General features: G+C 44.1%; 1 protein-coding gene across 2 annotated transcripts in view; it reads left to right on the top strand.

Moving 5' to 3' along the window:
• Positions 1 to 6,581: 6,581 nt before the first annotated feature.
• LOC121591560 (collagen alpha-1(XVIII) chain) overlaps positions 6,582 to 7,788 on the top strand; it is a 192,350-nt gene continuing 191,143 nt past the window's right edge. The window contains exon 1 of one of the 2 annotated variants that reach the window (XM_041912209.1): positions 6,582 to 6,689. The gene's annotated coding sequence lies outside the window, so the exon portion shown is untranslated. Of the gene's footprint in view, positions 6,694 to 7,788 lie in introns of both variants that reach the window. The other variant, XM_041912210.1, reaches the window with a different exon arrangement.

The raw sequence follows: 7,788 nt of genomic DNA, 5'->3' as shown, positions 1-7,788 counted from the left end.
TGACTTCCTGTTCTTCCTGAGTTATGGGCTCTATTATTGTAGCCGAAATATACTATGTTTGTTTCCATCCATGCTTTCAGCGTATGCGAAAGAGCACAGGTGCTGAGTACGACCCGACGTGTGTCATAACAAGAGCGAGCTCAAATTTCAATCGACTTTCTATGATCTAACCGTCAGGGACAAACAAAACTCCCCCTTCTTCATCTCTCTCCTGCACTTTCTCTGCCTCTCTGCTAAACATACACACCGTTGTAAGTGAATCCACTCGAAACGAGAATGCATCCTCATGCACCCCGACAGAGTGTCACAGCACCGCTGGTGCCATCTGGGTGGGTGGCTTTTAATTTCACCTTTATAACCGTAGAACGCTCTTTAATGGGTTTATATCCTTTTCCTTCCGAGTCATGTGTCATCGGATTGTGCGGTCTGGCAAGCAAACGGGTAGCAGGCAAAAGTGAAAGCCGCAACGGTTGCCAACGTGTACCGCACTGCACCGGAGGTTAATGTAATAAGTGTCTGGGGCGGTGAGAGCAGCCGCTCGTTTCGGCGATGTTTGTTCTTGGCCAGGATAAGCAAAATTGCCCGCTCCCTAGAGCTAGAGTGTGGCACTTTTGCGGGACAGAACGACTTCAAAGCCGCACGCGGCGCTCTGTTGCATGTGTCCAATTTTTGGGAGTCGAACCCGCACAACCGATTTTTTTGTTCCACTCCGGAAGCGCCCACCGTGTCTCTACGCACGACGACGTCTCATTTCGTTTCTGACATTTCATTATGTGGCTCGGTTGGAACCGTTGACATCATCAAAAGCTTTTGCGCTACCCGGTCTTAAGGTACGGCTGGGAAAAAATCTTCATTTGTTTGTTCGCTTTCCTCGTCATCATCATCATCATCATCAGCTGTTTCTTCCTGGAACGTTCAAGCTGCGTTGCTCGAATCACGGCCGACCGGTCGGGGTTCTGGTCGATTGGTCTACGTACGGCAGGAGCTCAACAGAGCGGCGACCCACAGTTAGTGGTCACATTTGAGGGAGTCCCATTTCGCAGTGGGCAGATGAAAAGCGTCCCACTGTTGCTGTTGTGTGCTCGTCGGTGTGGGGGAGCTTTTTTGTCTGCTGCCTCGAAACAGGAACCTTTTGGTGGTGCGATGGTTCGAACGGCGGAGGCACAAAAACTGCTGACAATTGCGCTTGGTAACCGTACAGAAGGATGAAGGCTGGAGGATTTCAACTCTCTTTCTCATTCTCTCTATCCCTCTCTCTCTCTCGCTTGGGAAAATCTCTCGGAAAATCTCTACTTCACTGGCCTTGCTTCGGACAGAGTGTTACGAGGATGCTGCTGCTACTGGGTGGCGTTATCTTTGGAATCGAGAGTGAAAAGGGATTTGTTTTTTTTTTTTTGCTCCAGGAAAAGTGTTCCCATTTATAGAACTACAACGTTCCTTACACAGATATAGAAAAAGTGATGAGTTTACACGTTCCCTGGCACTTTGGTGGCTATGAAAAGCACACAGGTCAGCTGATTCATTTGTACGGGTACACTTGTCCATGAAACAACCATTTCACCGTGACATTTGGGACTGCATTATGGGCAAAAAGTGTTACGATTTGAGCGGCTGTCCAGTGTGCCTATAACGTGTATCGAACGCGCTAATTGAATAGATCGACTGGAATGATGGCGCGTGTGTCTGTGTGGTCAAGCTGATAAATGTGTATTTATTTAAATTACACTGAAATTTAAATTGAAGCTCGTAACAGAGCATAGTTCATAGGAAGCTAATGGAATGAATTTCATTGAATTAATATTGCTAAATCCAATAATCGCTTTGAAGTGTCCGAGAATCGTTTTGGTCCACTCACAATCGAATCGAACGCTTTGAAGTGTTTTTTTTTTTCTATCAGTGTAAAGCGCTACAAATTCAATTTCGGGTTATAAATTGCGCTGCATGTTTGCAAAATTAAGTAACAGCTTTAGCTTGAACAACCAAGCATGGCAAATGATTTTATGCAGTGAAAAGATCAAACACACTCTTTAGTATGTCCAAACTGCCCGTAAGGTTTCAAATGTCCCTTTTATGTGTTGTTTAAATTTTATCAAATCGTTGCAATTTATCGGCTTTGATAGATATTTGAATAGAGCACCAAAACGAGCAACGGAACACTAGAGCAATCTTTTAATCCTTTTAATGTGTAATGTGCTTAGCTGTTATTTTACCGAAGCAGAATCATAAGGGCCGGTCTGGTGGTACAGTCATCAACTCGTACGACTTAACAATATGCCCGTCATGGGTTCAAGCACCGAATAGACCATGCCCCCATATGTAGGACTGACTATTCTGCTATGGTATCAATAAGTCACTGAAAGCCAAGCTCACTTCACTAGTGGGTACAGGTAGGCCTTGACCGACAACGGTTGTTGTGCCAAAGAAGAAGAAGAAGAAGAAGAATAATCGTTTAGCTGAAGATTAAATAAGTATATGGTTAATTAGTATACACATTTAATGTGGCTGACCTTTCATTCCAAAATCAGTTTGAGCTTCTGTGTTATCTATTACTAATGCTTGGATTTTCGAAAATTTTAACATAGAATACAATTTAACTTACGTAAAAACTGAGTAAATTACACCATAATTACTCCGAAATTTGTATATATATTTACAATGTTTGTACTATTCAGTGGTTTTTGTTTACTACACAGATTTTATTATTATTAATAAATATTTCTTATTATATCTAATCACAAGTAGCTCGGGCGTTCTACACATCTACACGCTTAATCTGAGCAAAACTGCAACCAAACCGTTTCTTATTACTTACTTGCCTAATTATTTGACGATTGAATCGCTTTACGGTCATGGAGAATTACGCTAGGAGTATGCAAAGTCTATTGTTTTTTTGTTTAGTGCTAGAATTCGTGCTTAAGGTAGTGTGGTGTTAACTTCACCTTAATCATTTCAATTTGAACCACTTCCACGAGCTATATAAAGTATTTGTTTCTTGTTGATTGATTCAGTGTCATATCAAGTAAAACTTGTTATTTTGGTGCATAAATTTATTAGTATTTTTTATTACTTTTTATTTTGTTTCAAATTTAAAAAATTCGAAAAATCCGTTTTCCACTGCTGCTCTAGGTCGATGTGTTCCGAGAATAAAATTGCACTTTACGATTGTCGCCCGGTGTTACGCAAACTGCCCATTACACTGTCCATGTGTCACCGCTTGTTGGACTCACTCTCGCTCTCTCTCTCTCTCTCTCTCTCTCTCTCTCTCTCTCTCTCTCTTTCTCTCTGATTCAGTGTTTTTTTTTGGTTTCTTTCTCACACACACTTTTCTCACCGCCCTACCCATTACGCCTCAGCATTGATCGTACTGAATCCAATCCATGCTGCTCGATTTAACGGACGACCAGTTCCGATTTCGTATCGAGCACACTGCTTCCAGCCAATGCCATCAACCCCCCGCACAAAATGGCACCCGATTGTTCCTGTTTTCCCATTACACTTTAAAAGTGGAGTCCGAGTGAGTTGACGATACGACGGCCGCTGCTTGCAGGTCGGACAATAAAATAATAAAATATCCGCAACGGTCGCGCACCGGCCGGACGGATGGAACGGAGCGCCGGGGTTTTCGGTTGGCTATCCACTATTGCAATATCAACCGGACTGAAGTTCGCTTAATGACACGCCAAAACTACCCTCCAATATGTGGCACGTCGTTTTACTGGGACAGTTTACTGGCCTGCAAGGAGAGCCGGGAAAAAACGACTGACCCTTTTCCCCCGTCACGACGGTGGCCATTCCTGTGTGAGGGTATGGAAATGGTGGAGAGGGAGTGAAAAATTGAGCCACAAAACGGTAGACGAAAGTCTGACCGCTCGTGCTCACCGGGCACATTTAAATGGCTTTAGGCGAGATCCGTTCCAATCCGACTGCTGGTCGTGCGGCTCGCTGGCAATGCCGGTGTTATACGATCTCCTGTTTTGCAGCGTGTGATTCTCAAGAACGCACCGGGTGTGAGTGGCTCGCACCATCGGTACGACACGATAACAAACCGTAAACATGTAATTTTATATTTTATTGTCTCTCTTTCTCCGTTATTTTTCTTTTTTTTTGTTTGTTCGCCCATATTATACCTTTCCGCCTTTTGAGCGAGAGTTTTCCTCGGCCTCCTGTGGGAACCATTGTCAGCGGCTAGACTTCGGTCCGCTGGTCCGCTGCATTTTGCGCTGCTGGCTGCAGACGGTTGCAGGTGCAGTTTTCCACACGCACGGTAAACAGGCCGACACCACCGAGCAATGGGAAAGAGGGGAGGGAGGGGTAACCTAGACCACAGGCTTTACATGACACCCAGACGGACAAATTTGGGCCCAATAAGGAGTGGAAGGATTGGTGCAGTTATACGGCTGACCACAGAAACATGGCTTGCGCAACTTCCGACCGGTTGGAGCGGTCACGTGTGTGTGTGTGTGTGTTCTCTGTTGTCGCTGTTTTTGGATAGATTTTCAGCTATTTTTCCGACCCGTTCGTTTGTTAAGATGTGTATTTTTGTCTGTCGGTCTTTTCTTGCACTGCGCTTACGCACACACACATGTCGTATTTCTAAGCCGTATGTATGTTAAGAGTTCATTCCACCCGTTACCACCCAGAACCGACCGACCGAGTGAAAGTGTAACGAACTTTTCCGTTACCGTTCTTTGCCTTGTTTTTCTCCGGCTCGTTTCGAGTAATGCGATCTGGCTGGTGAAATAGAAACCGCAAGCTAGCCCCCCATTCTTAATGGACAGCTGGGGTGGGGGAGGAAACACCAACGCGACGACGATGCACCTGGAGCTGGGCTGCAGCAGACGCTAAATCCGATTTCGGGCCTCGATCCCAGGTAGAGTGTGGGGTGGCCTGCTGCCAAACGCACGGAACTGCAATGGTGGTGCACATTGGTGCTAAATATTAATTATATCTGGCACCGTTGTAAGCGGTGCTAATGTGACCTCATGCTCGTTTCGATGGCTCTCTGTGGGTGAAGTTTGCACGTTTGCGTTGGTGAGGTATGAATTATTTTATGCTTTTAAAGTGTTGTTTAGTAGTTAGGCGTGTGCAGATGTATTTTATTTATTTATAAAGGCGCCATGGAAAAAGATGCATCTCTATATTAGTTCTGATAGATAATTGATTTTTTTTAAATCCCTGGAAACAGCAATAACTGATAACAAATGTAGCCTATTGAAATGTTACAACAGTCTACGATTTTGCTATGTTTGCCTTAATTTGCTTTTAGTTCTTATTGTTCATGGAATTGATATCAGATTGTTAGCGATCTGGCTTGCGATTGATGTTTGGAAATTTCGGTCCCCTATTTATTGTTTATGTGAAGCTTAATGTTGGTATTTAGCAGTGTAAAGTGTATCTCTCCCTTGCTGCAATCAATTGTTTATTTTATTGTTTCGTTAATTTAATTTAATTTTATCTAATATTTGTTTTATCTTTTTTCGTTTTAATTTAATTTTATCTAATATTTGTTTTATCTTTTTTCTTCTTTAATTAACTTCCATCGCTTTCTGTTATTTGAAGCATTGAAATCAAAGTGTTATTTGAAGTGATAGTTTACCAATATCGGGCTTGGTGTTGGCCATAAGCCTACATAACTCATTTCTTATGTGAAAGTAAGAGAACAATTTGATAATTTTTTTTAAATACTTTAATCAATCATACGATTTTTGATGTGCTACTTTCGTTATTAAAATCATTACAATCGTTATTATCTTATTAGAACTGGATTAGCTTAATTTTTTGATACCTGATGTTAATAATACGAATACTTTTACCTGAATTATTTATTTGATTTTTTGCACCATCTAAAACTATTTAATTTGATTTAATTTAAAAATCTAAACAATTAATTCATGCAAATATCAAATGTTTAATTTGCACATTTATTGTTTTCCCCTCTCAACGCATATCTCTCTCTCCTCCCAAGTAGGCTCAGAAATTTCTCTCACATACAAAAATTCCACTGCCTCCCGTGCTGAGTGCCTCACGCGTGAGATCGGCGAGCCAAACATAAACATTGACCACGCGGTTGCTATGCTGGTTGCTATCATACCGCCCGGTGCTACTACAGCCGGCATTTTTAGCATCACGCTGCATACCACTGCTTCCTCTCCTCGGCAGGTCGTTTGCTCCACCGAACAGTGAGGAGCCGGTTCCGTTTGTACTCCGCTCTGCTGAGCGCTTATTCTCCCTCAAAGCTAACTCAGCTCTTTGGTCAATCGCTCTGAGTGGCTTTGAATCGACACAAGACGCCCGAAAACAAATCAGAGTTGCACGATATTTATAATTCAAACTGCAACATGCGGGTTGTTATTGATGTAAATGATGTAATTGATAAAAATAAGTGTCTCGTTATATGGTTTCGTTCGATTAAAATAGACGTTTGAATAGATACTGTCAAGTGCTCTCCTTATCAACCGATTCTCCGGCTCCCGTTTATGCGCGCGCTCTAACTCTCTCTCGCTCTCTTCTCACAAAGCAGCACTCATTTCAAAACGCACCAAAACATTCCGTAGCATAAAGCGCTCGGCACGGCACCGTTTCAGTACATCTTCATCCACCGTTGCGGTAGGATCCTGCTGTAGCGCCACCTGCAATATAGCTCTCTTTGCGTGTGTTTCAAGCAGTTCTAGCTGTTCGGTCGTGTGCTGGTACGTACGTATAACGGGCTCGACCTCCCCAGAGGGTACCGGTTCGGTGCCTAGGGAACTGAAATCGTCTAAAACAAGCGGCGTGTGAAGAAAAAAGCAACGATAATCCGACAGTTGCGTTTCCGGCTGCCTGGTGTAGATGGGAAAAATCAACAGAATTGTGTATATCGTGGAAAATCGAGGGCCGGGCACAATCATTTCCAGCGCGCGTGTTCCATTCCCTCACCAAATTGCAGCACATGTCATGTCCATTACCGCCCTCATGGCCTGCCGCTTTGCATCGGTCAAATGCTACACCAAATCCTCCGTCCGTTCTTCCGAGCAGGGGCGTTGCAAAAGTGAAATTTGACTGACGGCAAAAGTGAACTACCAGTGTGTGTGTGTGTGTGTGTGTGTGTGTGTGTGTGTGTGAGAGGATTTGTGTTTGTGCAGTGTTGTGTAGTGCAAATGTTTCTGCCGCCGTACGTACCACACTGTGTGTGTTGCTGTGGGGATGGCGCGGACATGAATTGGCTCCACTGCATGATTGCATGTTTTCCATCGTGTTTTCCGGCTGTAGCGCGCGGTTTCCCGACTCTGCCCCGATGATGTTGCAAGTTGTCTATTGGCTGGCGTGTGCCCAAACCGGGGGTGAAAAACAGGATACGCTCCCAATGGATTGATAAGATATGGACTGTCGGTGCCTGGTTGTGGAAGAACGTGGATGCGAGGGAGAGAGGCCGTCATGATTGTTGTTCGATTCGTCAATGTGTTTTTGTTGTTGCGTGAATGTGTGTGTTCAATCCGTTGTGTATGCCGGAATCGAAATCGGAACAGAAGGAAAAGCCCATTCTAACGGTGGACTGGCGGAGTGGAATTCGAAGGGAAGGAAAAATTAACTTCCAAACCTCGCCGCGTGCAGTGGTTTGTTCTTCGCTTCCACGGAAGCAATTCTCACGTCCATTCTTGGTTCCGGTTGCTCATCCTGTGTGCTGTGTGGTGGCTTCCCCTAGCTCCTGGGGGGGGTGGAGGGGGGGGGGGTAGAGATAGGAATTAAGGCAAAGAAAAACATGATTCTTAGCGTCTTGCTGAGTGTACACTTTTTCTTCGACACAGCGCT

Source organism: Anopheles merus, chromosome 2L (genome assembly GCF_017562075.2).
Source record: "Anopheles merus strain MAF chromosome 2L, AmerM5.1, whole genome shotgun sequence".
NCBI classification, from domain to species: Eukaryota; Metazoa; Arthropoda; class Insecta; order Diptera; family Culicidae; genus Anopheles; species Anopheles merus.
This window is presented reverse-complemented; position numbering and strand designations above follow the sequence as displayed.